We start from the raw sequence: 22092 nt of genomic DNA, 5'->3' as shown, positions 1-22092 counted from the left end.
TTAAAAAGGATGCCAACAAAACACATTTGAAGAGGGTTACAACACTTGAATAATAACATATCAAGTTCCTATCATTTTGCTGACTTTAGCTTTCTTTAGTCATATGTAGTACTGTTAAATTAGGGAGGGGTTGATTTCATCATCAGCATTCTGGCTTGAAGCTTCATAAAAACCAAGGTTTTTTTTTTGTTGTTGTTGTTTTTCTTTTCATGAAATGGCAAACTTTATTTATTTAAAATTTAAAATTTTATTTTATTTCTTTTTTTAAACAGCAGGTTCTTATTAGTCATCAATTTTATACACATCAGTGTATACATGTCAATCCCAATTGCCCAATTCATCACACTCCCACACCTATCCCCCTGCGGCTTTCCCCCCTCGGTGTCCATACGTTTGTTTTCTACATCTATGTCTCAACATCTGCCCTGCAAATCTGTTCATCTGTACCATTTTCTTAGGTTCCATCTACATACATGTGTTAATATACGATATTTGTTTTTCTCTTTCTGACTTACTTCACTCTGTTTGACAGTCTCTAGATCCATCCACAATGCAACAAATGACCCAATTTCATTCCGTTTTATGGCTGAGTAATATTCCATTGTATAGATGTACCACAAATTCTTTATCCATTCATCTGTCGATGGGCATCTAGGTTGTTTCCATGATCTTCCTATTGTAAATAGTGCTGCAATGAACATTGGGGTGCATGTGTCTTTTTGAATTATGGTTTTCTCTGGGAATATGCCCAGTAGTGGGATTGCTGGATCATAAGGTAATTCTATTTTTAGTTTTTTAAGGAACCTCCATACTGTTCTCCATAGTGGCTGTATCAATTTACATTCCCACCAACAGTGCAAGAGGGTTCCCTTTTCTCCACACCCTCTCCAGCATTTGTTGTTTGTAGATTTTCTGATGATCACCATTCTGACCAGTGTGAGGTGATACCTCATTGTAGTTTTGATTTACATTTCTCTAATAATTAGTGATGTTGAGCAGCTTTTCATGTGCTTCCTGGCCATCTGTATCTCTTCTTTGGAGAAATGTCTATTTAGGTCTTCTTCCCATTTTTGGATTGGGTTGCTTGTTTTTTCAATATTGAACTGCATGAGCTGTTTATATATATTGGAGATTTATCCTTTGTCCATTGATTTGGTTGCAAATATTTTCTCCCATTCTGAGGGTTGTCTTTTAGTCTTGCTTAGGGTTTCCTTTGCTGGGCAAAAGGTTTGAAGTTTCATTAGGTTGCATTTGTTTATTTTTGTTTTTATTTCCATTACTGTAGGAGATGGGTCAAAAAAGATCTTGCTGTGATTTATGTCAAAGAGTGTTCTTCCTACGTTTTCCTCTAAGAGTTTTAGAGTGTCTGGTCTTACATTTAGGTCTCTAATCCATTTTGAGTTTATTTTTGTGTATGGTGTTAGGGAGTGTTCTAATTTCATTTTTTTACATGTAGTTGTCCAGGTTTCCCAGCACAACTTATTGAAGAGACTGTCTTTTCTCCATTGTATATCCTTGCCTCCTTTGTCTTAGATTAGTTGACCATAGGTACATGGGTTTAGCTCTGGGCTTTCTACCTTGTTCCATTGGTCTGTGTTTATGTTTTTTTGCCAGTACCATATTGTCTTGATTACTGTAACTTTGTAGTATAGTCTGAAGTCAGGGAGTCTGACTCCTCCAGCTCCGTTTTTTTTCCCTCAATACTGCTTTGGCTATTCGGGGTCTTTTGTGTCCACATACAAATTTTAAGATGTTTTGTTCTATTTCCATAAAAAATGCCGTTGGCAATTTGATAGGGATTGCATTGAATCTGTAGTTTCCTTTGGGTAGTATAGTCATTTTCACAATAGTGATTCTTCCAGTCCAGGAACATGGTATATCTCTCCATCTGTTGGTATCATCTTTAATTTCTTTTATCAGTGTCTTATAGTTTTCTGCATATAGGTATTTTGTCTCCCTGGGTAGGTTTATTCCTAGGTATTTTATTCTTTTTGTTGCAATGGTAAATGGGAGTGTTTCCTTAATTTCTCTTTCAGATTTTTCATCATTAGTGTATAGGAATGCAAGAGATTTCTGTGCATTAATTTTGTATCCTGCAACTTTACCAAATTCATTGATTAGCTCTAGTAGTTTTCTGGTAGCATCTTTAGGATTCTCTATGTATAGTATCATGTCATCTGCAAACAGTGACAGTTTTACTTCTTATTTTCCAATTTGTATTCCTTTTATTTCTTTTTCTTCTCTGATTGCCATGGCTAGGACTTCCAAAACTATGTTGAAAAATAGTGGTGAGAGTGGACATCCTTGTCTTGATTTGAGTCCTCTCCCTCTGTTTCGTGATGCGTCTGGCTAATGGTTTATCAATTTTGTTTATCTTCTCAAAGAACGAGCTTTTAGTTTTACTGATCTTTGCTATTGTTTTCTTAGTTTCTATTTCATTTATTTCTGCTCTGATCATTATAATTTCTTTCCCTCTTCTAACTTTGGGTTTTGTTTGTTCTTCTTTCTCTAGTGCCTTTAGGTGTAAGGTTAGATGGTTTATTAAGATTTTTCTTGTTTCTTGAGGTAGACTTTAAGGACTATAAACTTTCCACTTAGAACTGCTTTTGCTGCATCCCATAGGTTTTGGACTGTTGTAATTTTTGATTTCCTCTTTGATTTCTTCAGTGATCTCTTGGTTATTTAGTAACGTATTGTTTAGTCTCTATGTGTTTGTGTTTTTTTCCCCCTGTAATTAATTTCTAATCTAATAGCATTTTGGTCAGAAAAGATGTTTGATATGATTTCAATTTTCTTAAATTTACTGAGGCTTGATTAGTGATGCAAGATGTTTTCTATCCTGGAGAATGTTCTGTTTTCACTTGAGAAGAAAGTGTAATCTGCTATTTTTGGATGGAATGTGCTATAAATATCAATTACGTCTATCTGGTCTATTGTGTTATTTAAAGCTTCCATTTCCTTATTTATTTTCATTTTGGATGATCTTTCCACTGGTGTAGGTGAGGTGTTAAAGTGTCCCACTATTATTTTGTTATTGTCAATTTCCTCTTTTATAGCTGTTAGCAGTTGCCTTATGTATTGTGGTGCTCCTAAGTTGGGTGCATATATATTTATAATTGTTATATCTTCTTCTTGGATTGATCCCTTGATCATTATGTAGTGTCCTTCCTTGTCTCTTGTAACATTCTTTATTTGAAAGTCTATTTTATCTGATATGAGTATTGTTACTCCAGCTTTCTTTTGATTTCCATCTGCATGGAATATCTTTTTCCATCCCCTCAATGTAAGTCTGTATGTGGCCCTATGTCTGAAGTGGGTCTCTTGTAGACAGCATATATATGTGTCTTGTTTTTATATCCATTCAGCAAGCCTGTGTCTTTTGGTTGGAGCATTTAATCCATTCATGTTTAAGGTAATTATCGATATGTATGTTCCTATGACCATTTTTTAAATTGTTTTGAGTTTGTTTTTGTAGGTCCTTTACTTGTCTTGTGTTTCCCACTTAAGGAAGTTCCTTTAGCATTTGTTGGAGAGCTGGTTTGGTGGTGCTGAATTCTTTTAGCTTATGCTTGTCTGTAAAGCTTTAGATTTCTCCATCGAATCTGAATGAGATCCTTGTGGGGTAGAGTAATCTTGGTTGCAGGTTCTTCCCTTTCATCACTTTAAGTATATCATACCACTCCCTTCTGGCTTGTAGAGTTTCTGCTGGGAAATCAGCTGTTAACCTTATGGGAGTTCCTGTGTATGTTATTTGTCATTTTTCCCTTGCTGCTTTCAATAATTTTTCTTTGTCTTTAATTTTTGCCAATTTGATTACTATGTGTCTCAGTGTGTTTCTCTTTGGGTTTATCCTGTAGGGACTCACTGCACTTTCTGGACTTGTGTGGCTATTTCCTTTCCCATGTTAGGGAAGTTTTCTACTAAAATATCTTCAAATATTTTCTTGGGTCCTTTCTCTCTTCTCCTTCTGGGACCCCTATTATGCAAATGTTGTTACATTTAATGTTGTCCCAGAGGTCTCTTAGGCTGTCTTCATTTCTTTTCATTCTTTTTTCTTTATTCTGTTCCACAGCAGTGAATTCCACTATTCTGTCTTCCAGGTCACTTATCTGTTCTTCTGTCTCAGTAATTATGCTATTTCTTCCTTCTAGTGTAGTTTTCATTTCAGTTATTGTATTGTTCATCTCTGTTTGTTTGTTCTTTAATTCTTCTAGGTTTTTGTTAAACTTTTCTTGCATCTTCTCGATCTTTGCCTCCATTCTTTTTCCGAGGTCCTGGATCATCTTCACTATCATTATTCTGAATTATTTTTTGTGGACGGTTGCCTATCTCCAATTCATTTTGTTGTTTTTCTGGAGTTTTATCTTGTTCCTTCATCTGGTACATAGCTGTCTGCCTTTTCAACTTGTCTATCTTTCTGTGAATGTGGTTTTTGTTCCACAGGTTGTGGGATTGTAGCTCTTCTTGCTTCTGCTCTCTGCCCTCTGGTGGATGAGGCTATCTAAGAGGCTTGTGCATGTTTCCTGATGGGAGGGGATGGTGGTGAGTAGTGCTGACTGTTTCTCTGGTGGGCAGAGGTCAGTAAAACTTTAATCCGCTTGACTTCTGATGGGTGGTGCTGGGTTCCCTCCCTGTTGTTTGTTTGGCCTGAGGCAACCCAACACTGGAGCCTACCTGAGCTCTTTGGTGGGGCTAATGGCAGACTCTGGGAGGGCTTATGCCAAGGAGTACTTCCCAGAACTTCTACTGCCAGTGTACTTGTCCCCACAGTTAGCCACAGCCTCCCCTCGCCTCTGCAGGAGACCCTCCAACCCTAACAGGTAGGTCTGGTTCAGTGTCCCCTGTGGTCACTGCTCCTTCCCCTCAGTTTTGATGCACACACTACTTTGTGTGTGCCCTCCAAGAGTGGAGTCTCTGTTTCCCCCAGTCCTGTTGAGGTCCTGCAATCAAATCCTACTAGGCTTCAAAGTCTGATTCTCTAGGAATTCCTCCTCCTGTTGCTGGACCGCCAGGTTGGGAAGCCTGACGTGCGGCTCAGAACCTTCACTCCAGTGGGTGGACTTCTGTGGTATAAGTGTTCTCCAGTCTGTGATTCACCCACCTAGCAGTTATGGGATTCAATTTTACTGTGGTTGTGCCCCTCCTACCATCTCATTTTGGCTTCTCCTTTGTCTTTGGATGTGGGGTATCTTTTTTGGTGAGTTCCATTGTCTTCCTGTCAATGATTGTCCAGCATCTAGTTGTGATTCTGGAGTTCTCACAAGAGCCAGTCAGAGCACGTCCTTCTACTCTGCCATCTTGTTCAGGGTTCCAAAACCATGTTAAAGAGGAAATAATTAGGGAATTAGAAAATTTCAAAAAAAATAAATAAAGAGAAGAAGAGATGTTAAAATGTTTATAAAATTAATGAAACAGGATATTTGGTTTATGGACTATACTAAATGTTTTCATTATGTAAAATATGCTTAATGTTTCTATATGTGAGTGTATGAAGTAGGTGCTGAAATGAACTCAAAAGTGACTGGCATTTTAATAAGCATTTAGGACTTTGCTTGAAAGAGAATGCAAATAAGATGTGTGCTCTAGACAGACTGAGTGTTTCAGGGCCTAGAACAGTGTGTGCAGTTTTGAAAATAGAGAGCTTCCTCTCTACACATATCTCTGAACATATTGCTTAATCAAACATTTGATGACCTTGTCCTTGTCTGTGATTCCCAAGAATCATTATGCAGTTGAAAACTACACAGGGTAGTCAATACATTGGAAAGTGGAAACAGTATTTCTGAGAACCCAGCAGCATAAAAACTTAGGACTATTCTGCCACCTAGTGGAGATAGAGCAGAATGCTACCAAATCTCCCAAATAAAGGAATTTAGGTATAAGCCATGTATTCAAAAGTACAAAATGCTAGAAAGAGTCCTCACAGATGTAATTGCATTTTCAGGAACTAGTGCAAACATTATTTTAGAGGTTCTTCAGTGCTGAGGGCGAACTGTTTTAGGCATCCCAATAGAAGATTTTTCTAAGAGGAGGCATTCCTTTATTTATCAGGGGTCTCATGAAACTCATGATGTTTGGGGGTGTCTTAATGAGGGAGCATCTGGGATCTCATTCTTTGGTTAATGTCTGAGAACTCTATTACAAGCATACCAATTTTTGAGAAATGACCTTAGAGCAAAGTGCCATCACCAATTGAAAGAATACAAAAATTACTCTTCCTAATGGTTTCCTGTAGATATGAGTCAGGCATGACAGACATTAACCAGTTTCCCATGAGTCTATGCCAGGTTGCAGAGAAAGGGACAGGTAAGGATCAACTTAGCCTATGTTGTACATCTATACATTGGCAACTGGGGAACATGTGAAAAGAGACCACTAGAAAAGTAGCATTTTTCTTTGAAGTGTTCTTAATGTAAAACAGCTGGGGAGATTTAGACATGTAGACTAACAAAACAGAGTAGACCAAAAGGAGACTTATTCATATATGAAAACTTTATTTATGACAGATATGTTTTTTGTCCATTAATGATGCTTGGTCAGTTGAATAGCCATATAGTAAAAAAAAAAATGTGTATCCTGACTTCTATCTTGCATATACACAAAAGTCTATCCCAAGCGGTTTAACATAAGAGTATATTTATGACCTTGTGCGTAGGTAGTGAGCGTGTAGGTACATTTACAAATAGTTGTTTTAATATCCTTGTCTGCTAATTCTATTATATGTGTTATTTTGGGGACTGTATCTATTGATTGATTTTTTCTCCTCATTATGGGATGTATTTTTCTGCTTCTTTGCATGCCTGGTACTTCTTGATTTAATACAAGACATTGCAAATTGCACATTGTTGGGTGCTGAATTATTTTTGCTTTTTTTAAAAGCTTTGTTCTCCTACATAATTAAGATATTTGGAAACAGTTCGATCATTTCAAGGTTTTCTTTTAAGAGTTTTTAGGTGATACCAGAGCTACAAAAATATTTTGGTTTAGGTTAATTTGTCCTGTCCTCTGAGGTAATATCCTTCTCTATCTGATGTCCCATTCATGAAGGGATTTCTTGACTTTGGTTTTCAAGAATGTGAACTATTCACAACCCTGTTTGAGCTCCAAAAATTGTTCTGCCTACTCCTTTCTAATAGTTTGGTGGTGGTTTCCTCATGTACATGATCAGAACTCAGTGGAAGACTGGAAGGAGAGGCCTCTGTCCATCTCCAGAGCTCCCACTCTGTGCAGACGTTTCCTCTCTAGTGCTCTGCCCTTTATAACTCTTTGGCCTCCTCAAATCCTCCACCCTGTCTCCTCAACCGAGTGAGAATATCAGACTCTTTTTGCATTTTTTCTTCCTGCATTATATCTTGGAAACTCTTTTCCCACAGTAAGCTAGGGCAATTTTAGAGCTTATGTTATTTGTTTTCCTATTATCAGGGATCCTGTGAGGCCTTGTTGTCCAATGTTTAAAAATTCTTGTTCCATATATATTTGGTCTATTTTTCCATTTTTATTGAGAAATAATTGACATACATCATTGTATAAATTTAAGGTGTACAGCATGATAGTTTGATTTACATATATTGTTAAGTGAATACCACAATAGATACAGCTAACATCCATTTTCTCATATAGATACACTAAGAAGAAAGAAAAAAAGAAAAAAGGGAAGAAAATTTCTTGTGATGAGAACTCTTAGGATTTACTCATTTAACAACTTTCCTATATATCATACAGTAGTGTTAACTATAGTCTTCACATTGTACGTTAAATTTCTAATATTTATTTATCTTATAACTGGAAGTTTGGACATTTTGAACACCTTGCTCTGATTCCCCCTTCCCCTAATCTCCACTTCTGTTAATAACAAGTATGATTTCTTTTTCTATGAGCTTTTTTTTTTTAGATTCCACATATAAGTGGGATCATACAGTATTTGCCTTTCTATGCCTGCTTTACTTAACATAGCATAATGCCTGCATGGTCTATTCATATTGTTGCAAATGGCAGAAATTCCATGCTTTTATGGCTAAATAATATTCCATTGTACATATATAGAACAACTTCTTTATTTATTCATCCACTGATGGACATTAAGGTTGTTTCCATGTCATGGCTATTGTAAATAGTGCTGCTATGAACATTGGGGTGCATGTATTTTTGAGTTAGTGTTTTTTTTCCTTTGGATATATTCGCAGAAGTGAAATTTCTGGATATATATGGTAGTTTTAATTTTTTAATTTTTTCAGCATCCTCCATACTGTTTTCCATAGTGGCTCTACCATTTTACAAACCCATCAGCAGTGCACAAGAGTTTCCTTCACTCCACGTCTATGACAGCATTTATTGTCTTTTTCTTTTCTTGCAGTTCTATTGAATGTAATTGACATATAGTACTGTATAAGTTTAAGGTATATAACATAATTATTTGACTTGCATATATCATGAAATGATTACCAGAATAAGAATATCCATCATTTTGTATTGAAACAAAATTAAAGAAATAGAAAAAAAATTTCCTTGTGTGAGAACTCTTAAGATTTCCTGCCTTAACAAATTTCATATATAACATAAAACAGTGTTAATAATATTTAGCATGTTGTACATTATATCTCTATTACTTATTTATCTTATAACTAGAAGTCTGTACCTTAATAGAATCATTTACACACTGACTGCATTACCCCTCCACTACACTAGCAGAGGACCATGTTGAGAGGTCTCCCCTGGATCTCTGGATCCTCCAGTGGGAAAAGAAAACCTGAAGGGGACAACCAGCATCCCCCCATTATTGTGGATTGCTTTGTGGGAGCCCTTACTCTAGTCTCACTCCGTGAGGATTGCAGGTGAACAAAGATACCACAAAGAAAGAAAATTAGAGGCCAATATCACTGATGAACATAGACACAAAAATCCTTGACAAAATACTAGCAATCCAAATCCAACAGTACATTAAAATGATCACACACCATGATAAAATGGGATTTATCCCAGGGAGGCAAGGATTCTTCAATATACAGAAATCAATGTGATGTACCATATTAACAAATTGAAGAATAAAAACCATATGATCATCTCAGTAGATGCAGAAAAATCTTTTGACAAAATTCAACAGCAATTTATGATAAAAACTCTCCAGAAAGTGGACATAGAGGGAACATACCTCAAGAAATAAAGGCTCTACATGTAAAACTCACAGCTAACATCATACTAAACAGTGAAAAGCTGAAAATATTTCCTCCATGATCAGGAATGAGACAAGTATGTCCACTCTTGTTACTTTTATTCAACATAATATTGGAAGTCCTAGCCACAACAATCAGAGAAGAAAAAGAAATAAAAGGAATCTAAATTGGAAAAGAAGAAGTAAAATTGTCACTGTTTGCAGATGACATGATACTATATATAGAAAATCCGAAAGATGCTACTAGAAAAGTACTATAGCTCATAAATGAATTGAGTAAAGTTGCAGGATACAAAATTAATACACAGAAATCTGTTGCACCTCTTTGCACTTACAATAAAAGATCAGAAAGACAAATTAAGGAAACAGTCCCATTTACTATAACATCAAAAATAATAAAATACCTAGGAATAAACCTACCTAAGGAGTCAAAAGAATTGTACTCTGAAAACTATAAGACACTGATGAGAAAACACAAAGATGACACAAACAGATGGAGAGATATAACATGCTCTTGGATTAAAAGAATCAATATTGTCAAAATGACTATACTACACAAATCAATCTACAGATTCAATGTAATCCCTATCAAATTACAAATGGCACTTTTCACAATTTGTATGGAAACACAAAAGACCCTGAATAATCAAAGCAATCTTGAGAAAGAAAAACTGAGTTGGAGGAATCACACTCCCTGACTTCAGACTATACTACAAAGCTACAGTCATCAAAGCAGTATTGTACTGGCACAAAAACAAAAATGTAGATCAATGGAACAGAATAGAAAATCCAGAGATAAACCCAAGTACCTATGGTCACCTAATCTATGACAAAGGAGGCAAGACTATACAAAGGAGAAAAGACAGTCTCTTCAATTAGTGGTGCTGTGAAAACTGGACAGTGACATGTAAAAGAATGAATTTACAACACTCCCTAACACCATACACAAAAATAAATGCAAAATGGGTTAAAGACCTAAATGTAAGGCTGGATAATATAAAAGAGGAAAACATAGGCAGAATACTCTCTGACATAAATCACAGTAAGATCTTTTTTGATCCACCTCCTAGAGGAATGAAAATAAAAAAAAAAATTAAACTGGGACAAAATTAAACTTAAAAGGTTTTGCACAGCAAAATAAACCATAAACAAAACAAAAAGACAACCCATAGAATAGGAGAAAATATTTATAAATCAAGGGATCAACAAGGGATTAATCTCCAAAATATACAGCATCTCATGCTGCTCAAAATGAAAAAAAAAAAAAAAACCCAGTCAAAATATGGGCAGAACATCTAAATAGACCTTTCACCAAAGAAGATATACAGATGACCAACAGGCAAATGAAAATATGCACAGTATCACTAATTATTAGAGAAATGTAAATCAAAACTACAATAATGTATCTCCTCACACCATTCAGAATGACCATCATCAAAATACCTACAAACAATAAGTACTGGAGAGGGTGTGGAGAAAAGGGGATGCTCCAACACTGTTGGTGGGAATATAAATTAGTATAGCCACTATGGAGAACAGTATGGAGGTTCCTTAAAAAAGTAAAAATAGAGCTATCATATAATCCTGATATTGCATTCTTGGGAATATATCCAAAGAAAACCATGGTTCAAAATGATACATGCACCTCAACATTCATTGCTGCACTATTTACATTAGCCAGGACATGGATGCAACCTAAATGTCCATCGAAAGAGGAATGGATAAGGAAAATGTGGTACATATACACAATGGAATAGTAGCCATTAAAAGAATGAAATAATAACATTTGCAGCAACATGGATGGACCTAGAGATCATCATACTGGGTGAAGTAAGTCAGACAGAGAAATACAAATGTCATATATTATCACTTATATTTGGAATCTAAAAAAATGATACAAATGAACTTGTTTACACAACAGAAATAGAGTCACAGAAGTAGAAATCAAATTTATGGTTTCCAGGGGAGGAAGCCGGGGAGGGAGATAAACTGGGAGATTGGGATTGACATATACATACTACTATATATAAAATAGATACCTAATAATGACATACTGTATAGCACAGGGAACTCTTCTCAATGCTCTGTAATGACTGATATGGGAAAAGAATATAAAAAAGAATGGCTATATCTATATGTATAACTGATTCACTTTGTTGTACAGCAGAAACTAACACAACATTGTAAATCAACTATATGCCAATAAAAATTTTTAAAAACCTACCTAAAGAGGAAAAACCTGTACTCCAAAAACTACAAGACACTGTTGAAGAAATCAAAGATGACACAAACAGATGGAAAGATATACCATGTTCTTGGACAGGAAGAATCAATGTTGTCAAAATGACTATTCTACCCTAGGCAATCTGTAGATGCAATGCAATGCCTATCAAATTATCAATGGCATTTTTTTTTGCAGACCTAGAACAAAAAAAATCTTAAACTTTGTATGGAAACATAAATGACCCCGAATAGCTATAACAATCTTGAGAAAGAAAAATAGAGCTCGAGGAATCAGGCTCCCTGACTTCAGACGGTATTATAAAGCTACAGTAATCAAAACAGTATGGTACTGGCACAAAAACAGATGTATAGATCAATGGAACAGGATCAAAAGTCCAGAAATAAACCCACACATCTATGGTCAATTAATCTATGACAAAGGAGGCAAGAATATACAATGGAGAAAAGACAGCCTTTTCAAAAAGTGTGCTGGGAAAACTGGACAGCTACATGTAAAAAAATGAAATTAGAACATTCTCTAACACCATACACAAAAATAAACTCAAAATGGATTAAAGATCTAAATGTAACACAGGATACTATAAAACTCTTAGAAGAAAACATAGGAAGAACACTCTTTGATACAAGTAGCAGCAATATTTTTTGGCTCTACCTCCTAGTGTAATAAAAATAAAAACAAAAATAAACCAACGGGACCTAATTAAACTTCAAAGCATTTGCATAGCAATGGAAACCGTAAACAAAACAAAAAGTCAACCTATAGACTAGGAGAAAATATTTGCAAATGATGCAGCTGACAAGGGATTAATCTCTAAAATATACAAACAACTCATGCAGCTCAATAATAAAAAAGACAAACAACCCAGTCAAAAAATAGATCTAAATAGACATTTCTTCAAGGTAGACATAGAGATGGTCAAAAAGCACATGAAAAGATGCTTAACATCGCTAATTATTAGAGAAATGCAAATCAAAACTACAATGAGGTATAACCTCACACCAGTCAGAATGGTCATCATCAAAAAGTCTATAAACAATAAATGCTGAAGATTGTGTGGAGAAATGGCAACTTTCCTACACTGTTGGTGAGACTGTAAATTGGTTCAGCCACTATGGAGAAGCAGTGTGGAGGTTCCTTCAAAAAGTAAGTGTAGAACTACCATATGATACAGCAACTCCACTCCTGGGGTACTGCAGCTGGAGAAAAGCACAATTGGAAAAGATACGTACACTCCAATATCCTTTGCAGCACTATTTACAATAGCCAAGTCATGGAAGCAACCTAAGTGTGCTTCAACAGATGAATGTATAAAGAAGATGTGGTATCTATCTATCTATCTATATATGTGTGTGTGTGTGTGTGTGTGTGTGTGTGTGTGTGTGTGTGTGTGTGAAATGGAGTATTAGTCATAAAAAGAATGAAATAATGCCATTTGAAGCAACAGGATTGAATTGACCTGGAGATTATCACACTAAGTAAAGTCAGAGAAATACAAATATTATATAATTTCCCTTTATATGGAATCTAAAAAAATAGTACAAGTGAAATTATTTACAAAACAGAAAGAGACTTTCACAGACAAGGAAACAAAATTATGGTTCCCAAATGGGAGAAGGATAATTTAGGATGTGGGGATTAACATATACACACTATTATATATAAATTAGATAATCAACAAGTTCTGTCTGTGTGGCACAGGGAACTCTACTCATTACTCAGTAATAACCTATGTGGGAAAAGAATCTGAAAAAGAATAGATATATGTATATGTGTAACTGAATCACTTTGCTGTACACCTGAAACTAACACATTGTATATTAACGCTACTCCAATATAAAATAAAAATTAAAAAAAACTCATACATACAAAATTCTTCATGTAAGTGTCATTGTCTTTCAAATTTAGTTAATATATCATTTGCCTACATTTGGATTTGCAATATTATGTTGTCCCAACACTACCTAAATGGCCTAATCACACCTCATTACTAACACAACCTACCTGATTCTTTAAAATGAAACATCTGAACCACTGAGGAGACATCAAAAATTTTAGAGCAGAATTGTAGGAAGATTCATTTGGATGATACAGTAAATTCATTATATCTGCAATTTCAGAGACACTGTGGTATGTTACAGAAATCCAAAGTGGCCATGATATATCCCAGTGGTCTCCAAAGTTTTTGGCCAGTTTTGTGAGACCAGTTTTGTGGAAGACAATTTTTCCATGGACCTGGGGTAGGGGATGGTTTTGGGGTGATTCAAGCACATTACATTTATTGTGCACTTTATTTCTATTTTTATTACATTGTAATATATAATGAAATAATTATACAACTCACTATAATGCAGAATCAGTGGGAGCCCTGAGCTTGTTTTCACTTGCCATGCACTGAGAGGGTTTTGATATGAGTCTGCAAGCAATTGATTTATTATTGTCTCTGTGCAGTCAAACCTCTCTGCTAATGATAATCTGTATTTGAAGCCACTCACCAGTGCTAGCATCACCGCTTCAGCTCCTCCTCAGATCATCAGGTATTATATTCTCATAAGGAGTGCACAACCTAGATCCCTCTCATTCACAATCCACATTAGGGTTCGCACTCCTATGAGAATCTAATGCCACCGCTGATTTGATAGGAGATGGAGCTCAGGCAGTAATGTGAGTGATGGGGAGTGGCTGTAAATACAGATGAAGCTTCACTTGCTCGCCAGCCGCCCACCTCCTCCTGTGCATCCCAGTTCCTAACAGGCTACGGACACTGGTCCATGGCCCGGGGGTTGGCGACCCCTGATATAGCCTAGAGTGATAGGAAATTCCTTGATTTTGGCTTGTTTCACATGGTACCTTGTCCCCTCAAAAAGTGATGGATTTATTTTTGATGCATTCTCAAATATTAATTGACACAAAAATTTAGATTCCATAACTTTGGATACCATAAGTACATTAATGCTCAAGTCTGTTCAGGTGGTATAATCCAAAAGTTATTTCTATGAAGGCAAATGAGACCTGTTACAGAAAACTGTTTCCTCCAGAGGAATCAATTTCTCAATTCTTCAATGTTTTTTTGTTTGTTTGTTTGTTTTGTTTTTTTAAATTTCTTTCTTTTGGCCACATCCTGCTTCTGTAGTGAGTGGAATGAGTGCTGGCTCTGCTGCTAGTCTCATTCATGGAAAGCACTCCATGGGCATTTGTTGCCCCCAGTACTGTGCAAGACTTAGTGTGAGGACTACTTGAAGTATTTGGCAAGTCCATCTTTGCAGAACTTATTGTCTAGTTGAAGAGATGAAACTCGCACATCATGGCAATAAAGAGACCTGGGTTCTGGTTTCTCTTTGGCTTTCATCTGACACTGTGGCTTGCATTAGCTTTGTGTGTGTGGTGTTTGCTCTTCAGGAATCTTAACAGTAACCATACAGCACTTACAGCCAGGGCCATTACAAAGCAGAAGAGGAAAAAAAATAATTTCTTCAATTTCCTTCTCTGTGACCTCTTCTTTCATTGGTGGCCTTTTTTTCCCTTTACAGCTCAGGGTCTCACCTGTTACATATGGATAAAATAATAGTTAACTATTATTGACAATTTAGTACATGCCAGGAACTGTGCTAGTACTTTACATTTAACCCTCACAACAACTCTATGAGGTGTATTCCAACAGATATGGAAACTGAGATTCAAAGAGATTAAGTTATTTGACCAAGCTCACACAACCAGTAAGTGGATCTGAGATTCAAAGATGATCTGATTCTATAGCCCTAAGTTAAAACACTGCTCTTACTCAGTACACTGCATTGGTTTTGTGTAGAAAATAACATCTGACTTTCATTAGTCACTTGTATTAGTTTTCTCTTGCTGCTGTAACAAATTACCACAACATTAGTGGTTTAAAACAATACAACTTTGTTATCTTATGGTTTTAGAGGTCATAATTCCAGCATGGGCCTCATAGGAGCACTAAGATATAGGTATTGGCAGGGCTGTATTCCTTTCTGGAGGTTCTCTAGGTGAATCCATTTCCTTGTTTTCTCTAGCTTCTGGAAGCAACCTGCATTCCTTGCCTTATGGTTCCTTCCTCCATCTTTAAAACTAGGAATGGCTGGTCAAGTCTTTCCTACATCACATCATTCTGACATTAAATTTTCTGCCTCCTTCTCCCCCATTAAGTGATTCTGTGATGACATTGAGCCCACCTGGATAATCTAGGATAATCTCCTTATTTTAAGGTCAGATGATTAGTAACCTTAATTTCATTTGCAAACTTAAATCCCTTTTGCCATGTAACATATTCACAGGCTCCTTGGATTAGGATGTGGATATCTTTGGGGGGACCGTTATTCTGCTTACCACATCACCTGTACACTGTTAGTTATGTCTATACTGTATTTCTTCAATTCACAATAATTTTTACCTTTTCTAAAACCACACACAGAATATTTTCTCCCAAACATCTTCCTCCAATGTTACTTAGCTCAGGAATTAAAAATAATACAAGTACTAGTACTACTAATAACCTTAAATGAAATTTATTAAGTTTGTACTATGTGTCATATATTCTTTTGAGTACATTACATGCATTTTGACACTTGAGTCTCACAACTCTTTTATTGTTATTGCTATTAATTATAATTTTACTATGGATTTTTCCCTGAGTAAATATTGTAACAGCCTCCGGTCCTTTTCTGCACTACTTATTTTAAACCAAGCTGTGAGCTCAGATTAATGTACTTTTTGTAAACAATGAGATCTAGCCTAGTTTCTTTTTATAGCCATTAAGCATGGTCATGTTGCTAGCCAGCAAGGGCTAGGAAATGACTTATGTCATCTTAGGGAATATACAGAAGAGAAACTAATAATATGAAAGAAGTAAAAATACCCTGGCTTGGAAAAGGCAGAATGAATCTTTAATTACATAAACTTCAGGTAATTTCAAATGGGAAAAGAACAATTCCACTATGTCCAATGATAAAAAGTAAAGCAGGTTGTGTACCATTTCATTCAAACTTCAACACGTTATGGTTACCTCCTCTCTTTCCAGTAGGTGTCATGCCTTCATTATTTTTGTAATTAATGGTATTATTCTTGAAGAAGAGTCTCTGAAGATGGAAATAGAGGGGTGTACAGGTTGATGCTGTGGTAAAGTAATTCAAAATATATGATTCACATTTCAAAGGATGCTGGAAACCAGATATATGCTATGGGAAAATTACATATATGACTTTTTGAATCTTCAGCTGAGAAATGTCATAAGCTACCTTTGACCAGCTCACTGCTTTAGCATAAGACTGGGAACCTCATGAAAGTTGGGAACATATCTTAGAAAGTCAGTGTGTATGGTGATTAAGTTAATAGACCCTGGGGCCACATTACCTCAGTTTGAATTCTAGCTCTGGCATGAACTGGTTATAAGATCAGAAGCATGTTATTTAATCTTATCTATGAAATGGGGGTTATAATAATTATATCTTCCTTAAAGATTTTTGTGAGGTTTAAATGAGTTAATATATGCAAATCACTTAAAACAACACCATCTGTCAATGGGCATTTAGGTTACTTCCATGTCTTGGCTATAGTAAACTGTGCTGCAATGAACATTGAGGTGCATGTATTCTTTCTAACCAAGTTTTTCTCTAGATATATGTCCAAGACTGGGATTGCTGGATCGTATGGTAGCTCTATTTTTAGTTTTTTAAGTAATCTCAATACTGTTCTCCATAGGGGCTGTACCAGTTTACTTTCTCATCAATAGTGTAGGAGAGTTCCCTTTTCTCCACACCCTCTCCAGCATTTATTATTTGTAGAATTTTTATGATGGACATTATGACCGGTGTGAAATGATATCTCACTGTAGTTTTGATTTGCATTTTTCTAATAATTAGTGATGCTGAGCATCTTTTCATGTGTTTGTTGGCCATCTGTATGTCTTCTTTTGTGAAATGTCTATTTAGGTTTTCTGCCCATTTTTTGATTGGGTTGTTTGTTTTTATGGTATTGAGACACACGAGCTGTTTGTAAGTTTTGAAGACTAATCTTTTGTCTGTTGTATCATTTGAAAATATTTTCCCCCATTCTGTGGGTTGTCTTTTCGTTTTGTTGATGCTTTCCTTTGTTTTGCAAAAGCTTTGAGTTTACTTGTGTCCCATTTATTTTTGTTTTTACTTCCATTATTCTGGGAGGTGGATTGAAAAAGATATTGCTGAGATTTATTTCAGAGAGTGTTCTGCCTATGTCTTCCTCTAAGAGTTTTACAGTATCCAGTCTTACATTTAGGTCTTTAATCCATTCTGAGTTTATTTTTGTGTATGGTGATTGAAAATGTTCTAATTTCATTTTTTACCTGTGGCCATCCAGTTTTTCCAGCATCACTTATTGAAGAGATTGTTTTTTCTCCATTGTATAGTCTTGCCTCATTTGTCATAGATTAATTTACCATAGGTGCATGGGTTCATTTCTAGGCTTTCTATCCTGTTTCACTGAGCTATATTTCTGTATTTTTGCCAATACCATACTGTTTTGATGACTGTAACTTTGTAGTATGGTCTGAAGGCAGGGAACCTGATTCCTCCAGCTCCATTTTTTTTGTTGCTTTTTTTTTCCTCTCAAGATTACTTTGGCTTTTTGGGGTTTTTTGTGTCTCCACACAAATGTTAAGATTTTTTCTTCTAGTTCTGTGAAAAACACCATTGGTAGTTTGATAGGGATTGCATTGAATCTGTATATTGCCTGGGGTAATATAGTCATTTTCATAATATTGATTCTTCCAATCCAAGAACATGGTATATTTTCCATCTGTTTGTGTCATCTTCGATTTCTTTCAACAGTGTCTTATAGTTTTCAGAGTACAGGTCTTTTGTCTCTTATGTAGGTTTATTCCTAGGTATTTTATTCTTTTTGATGCAATGGTAAATGGGATTGTTTCCTTGATTTCTCTCTCCGAATTTTCATTGTTAGTGTATAGAAATGAAACAGATTTCTGTGTATTAATTTTGTAACCTGCCACTTCACCAAATTCATTTATGAGTTCTAGTCATTTTCTGGTATCATATTTTGGATTTTCTATGTATAGTATCATGTTGCCTGCAAACAGTGACAGTTTTACTTCTTCTTTTCTGATTTGGATTCCTTTTATTTCTTTTTCTTCTCTGATTGCCATGGTAGGAGTTCCAAAACTATGTTGAATAAAAGTGTTACCCTTCTTTTTAAACTGATGTGTGATTCAAAGGGAGTTCATGCCATGTAACACATATGTACACTCATATATAAGAATTTCAAGGACTTAGACCATAATAGTATATGACTTGCAATAAAATTATAATGAACATAATTTAATATGTCTTTGTAGTTTTAGAAGACACTGGTGGGCTCACTTGTCTGGCAGAATGAAGTTCGAGACTGTTTACTCTGGTTACTGAAATATCCTCTGTGATAATGCAATATCTGCCAATACATACATATATATGCATGTATATACATATATATGTACACAGTATTATATATGTATATGTGTATGTATGCATATATATGTGTGTATATATTAGATAAATATGCATAGGTATATTAGAGTCATATTAGATATATGAATGAATGTCATTTTTTAACAATTTAAATAAATGCCTTAAGATTCCATGGTACATAGTGTTACCATAATTTACCCCTACTTTTAATCAGTTACTTTCTGAAGTCAATTGCTTTCTGAATGACTCCTTTTTATTCTCAACACATCTTTATATGCAAAAAATTTTTAAAAACTAAGGTTGTTTGAATTTGACAAATCTGGTTTCTGTGGATGATTAATTTTCAATGTATCACGTTCGTTCTTTTTATTTTTCTAACTCATCACACAAATAACAGGCCCATTAAACAATTCATTCATTTTCTCAATTGAAAATACAAAAATTCTGCCTCTGCAGAGTTAGGCACTGAAAATTTAGAGCAAGCAACCACAGTGGTATTTTGCTAAAATGACCATTGTAGTGGTATGTGAGTGAAGGTCTTGTTCTATAATGAGAATATATGGCTCTACACACACAAAAAAATAAGCTACTCAAGCTGTATTAAAGGAAGAAACTTGCTTTTACTTTGAATTAGTCAGTAATGGAGACTTTCTTAGAGCTCTCTCAGGTTCCCTAATCCAATGGAGAGGCAAAGGTCCTTTGGTAAGTTTGTGAAGACTCATGAGACAAGAGATGTATCTCAGAGAAAGGAAAAAATGTTTTCTCTTATGGCCCACTACCCAGAGGGTCTTCCCAGAGGCTCTTCAAAATAGGGTTACAAATCCTTTGACCCCAAAATTCTATGTGGTCAAAATTTTATGTGCCCTACCCACATTGTCTTATATCCTTTATCCCCACCTTTGCCTTTCCCACCTTCTCTTCCTCACAACCCCACCCATTCCCTTTGCATAGTCTCTCTTCCACTTTGGCATCCTATTATCATCTCCTGTCACCTCACTTATATGTCTCATTATTTCCTCTTTACCTGCTTGCTTTACTTTTGTCTTCCTTTGCTAGTTTTCAGTGTCACTCAGTTTAGAGGCATTCATCTTCCCTTGTTTTTCACTTGTTAACACTCAGTCATCTCTTCCCTTGACACTTCTCCCTTCCTCACAATCACACAAACTTTCTAGAAGACCAAATAAAAAATTAATAAGAAGGGCCCACAAGACTAAACAAGACCTGATATTTCCATTAGTCCTGGGCCCTGATGTGTTCAAAATACCAAGAACTATTACACATCAGAATTCATCTTCACATATGTTGATTTTATTTGGAAATTAAAATAGAAACTAAAAAGTAGTTATGTCTATTAAAAGTCCAACCCCTTTGGCTCCTGCCCAGATAATGACTCTTTTAGCAAACATTAGACAGATTCAGAATCTTAGTTTTTTGTCTTTTAATAAACTAAGGACCAGTGGCTTTACTTGTTATCTATCATACCTGTGAGGAGAAAGATACCTTTTTCTACAACAGCTTGTCTGACTACAAGACCATATGTCAAAGATAGTCTCGCAATGATAAATCTATGGCTTTCTTCTTTTTTTTTTTAGCCTTTTAAAAAACTTTACCATTTATTAACAATTTTTTTAAAAATTGAAGTATAATTAATGTGTTGTATTAGTTTCAGGTGCACAGCAAAGTGATTCATATATATATATGAATATATGTGTATATATATATATATTCTTTTCATATTCTTTTCCATTATAGGTTATTACAAGATATTCAATATAGTTCTGTGTGCTATACAGTAGGTCCTTGTTGGTTATCTATTTTATTTATAGTAGTGTGTATCTGATAATCTCAACCTCCTAATTTGTCCCTCCCCCTTCACCTTTCTCTTTTGGTAACCATAAGTTTGTTTTCTATGTCTGTGAGTCTATCGCTGTTTTGTAAATAAGTTCATTTATATCATTTCTTAGATTCCACATATAAGTGATACCATATGATATTTGTCTTTCTCTGCTTGACTTACCTCACATAATGTAATAGTCTCTAGGCCCATCCATGTTGCTGCAACTGGCAGTATTTCGTCCTTCTTTATGGCTGAGTAATATTCCATTGTGTATATATATCGTATCTTCTTTATCCATTCATCTGTCAGTGGACATGTAGGTTGCTTCCATGTCTTGGCCATTGTAAATAGTGCTGCTGTGAACACTGGGGTGCATGCATCTTTTCCAATTAGAGTTTTCTTCAGATATATGCCCAGGAGTGGCATTGCTGGATCATAGGGTAGTAGTATATTTAGTTTTTAAGGAACATCATATCGTTCTCCAGAGTGGCTGCACCAATTTACATTCCCAGCAACAGTGTAGAAGGCTTCCTTTTTCTCCACACCATCTCCAACATTTATTATTTGTAGGCATTTTAATGATGGCCATTCTGACTGATGTGGGGTGATACCTCATTGTAGTTTTAATTTGTATTTTTCTAATAATTAACTATACTGAGCATCTTTTCATGTGCCTGTTGGACATCTGTATGTCTTTTTTGGAGAAATGTCTATTTAGGTCTTCTGCCCATTTTTAAAAAAAATAAATTTATTTATTTATTTTTGGCTGTGTTGGGTCTTCACTTCTGTGAGGGCTTTCTCCAGCTGTGGCAAGTGGGGGCCACTCTTCATCATGATGCGTGGACCTCTCACTATCGCGGCCTCTCTTGCTGTAGAGCACAGGCTCCAGACGCATAGGCTCAGTAGTTGTGGCTCATGGGCCTAGTTGCTCCGTGGCATGTGGGATCTTCCCAAACCAGGGCTCGAACCCATGTCCCCTGCATTGGCAGGCAGATTCCCAACCACTGTGCCACCAGGGAAACCCCCTTCTGCCCATTTTTTGATTGAGTTTTTTGTTTTTTTGATATTAAGCTATATGAGCTGTGTGTATATTATTGAAATTAATCCCTTGTTGGTAGTCTCATTTGCAAAATGTTTTCTCTCCATCTGTAGGTTTTCTTTTCATTTTGTTTATGGTTTCCTTTGCTGCACAAAAGCTTTTAAATTTAAATAGGTCCCATTTGTTTATTTTTACTTTCATTTGGTTTTCCTTAGGAGAATGATCCAAAAAATATTGACAGAATTTAGATAAAGTATGCTGCCTATGTTCTTCTCTAGGGATTTTAGGTTTTCAGGTCTTACCTTTAGGTCTTTAATCCATTTTGAGTTTATTTTTGTATATGGTGTTAGA

This window comes from Stenella coeruleoalba (genome assembly GCF_951394435.1).
Source record: "Stenella coeruleoalba genome assembly, chromosome: X".
Taxonomy (NCBI): domain Eukaryota; kingdom Metazoa; phylum Chordata; class Mammalia; order Artiodactyla; family Delphinidae; genus Stenella; species Stenella coeruleoalba.
This window is presented reverse-complemented; position numbering follows the sequence as displayed.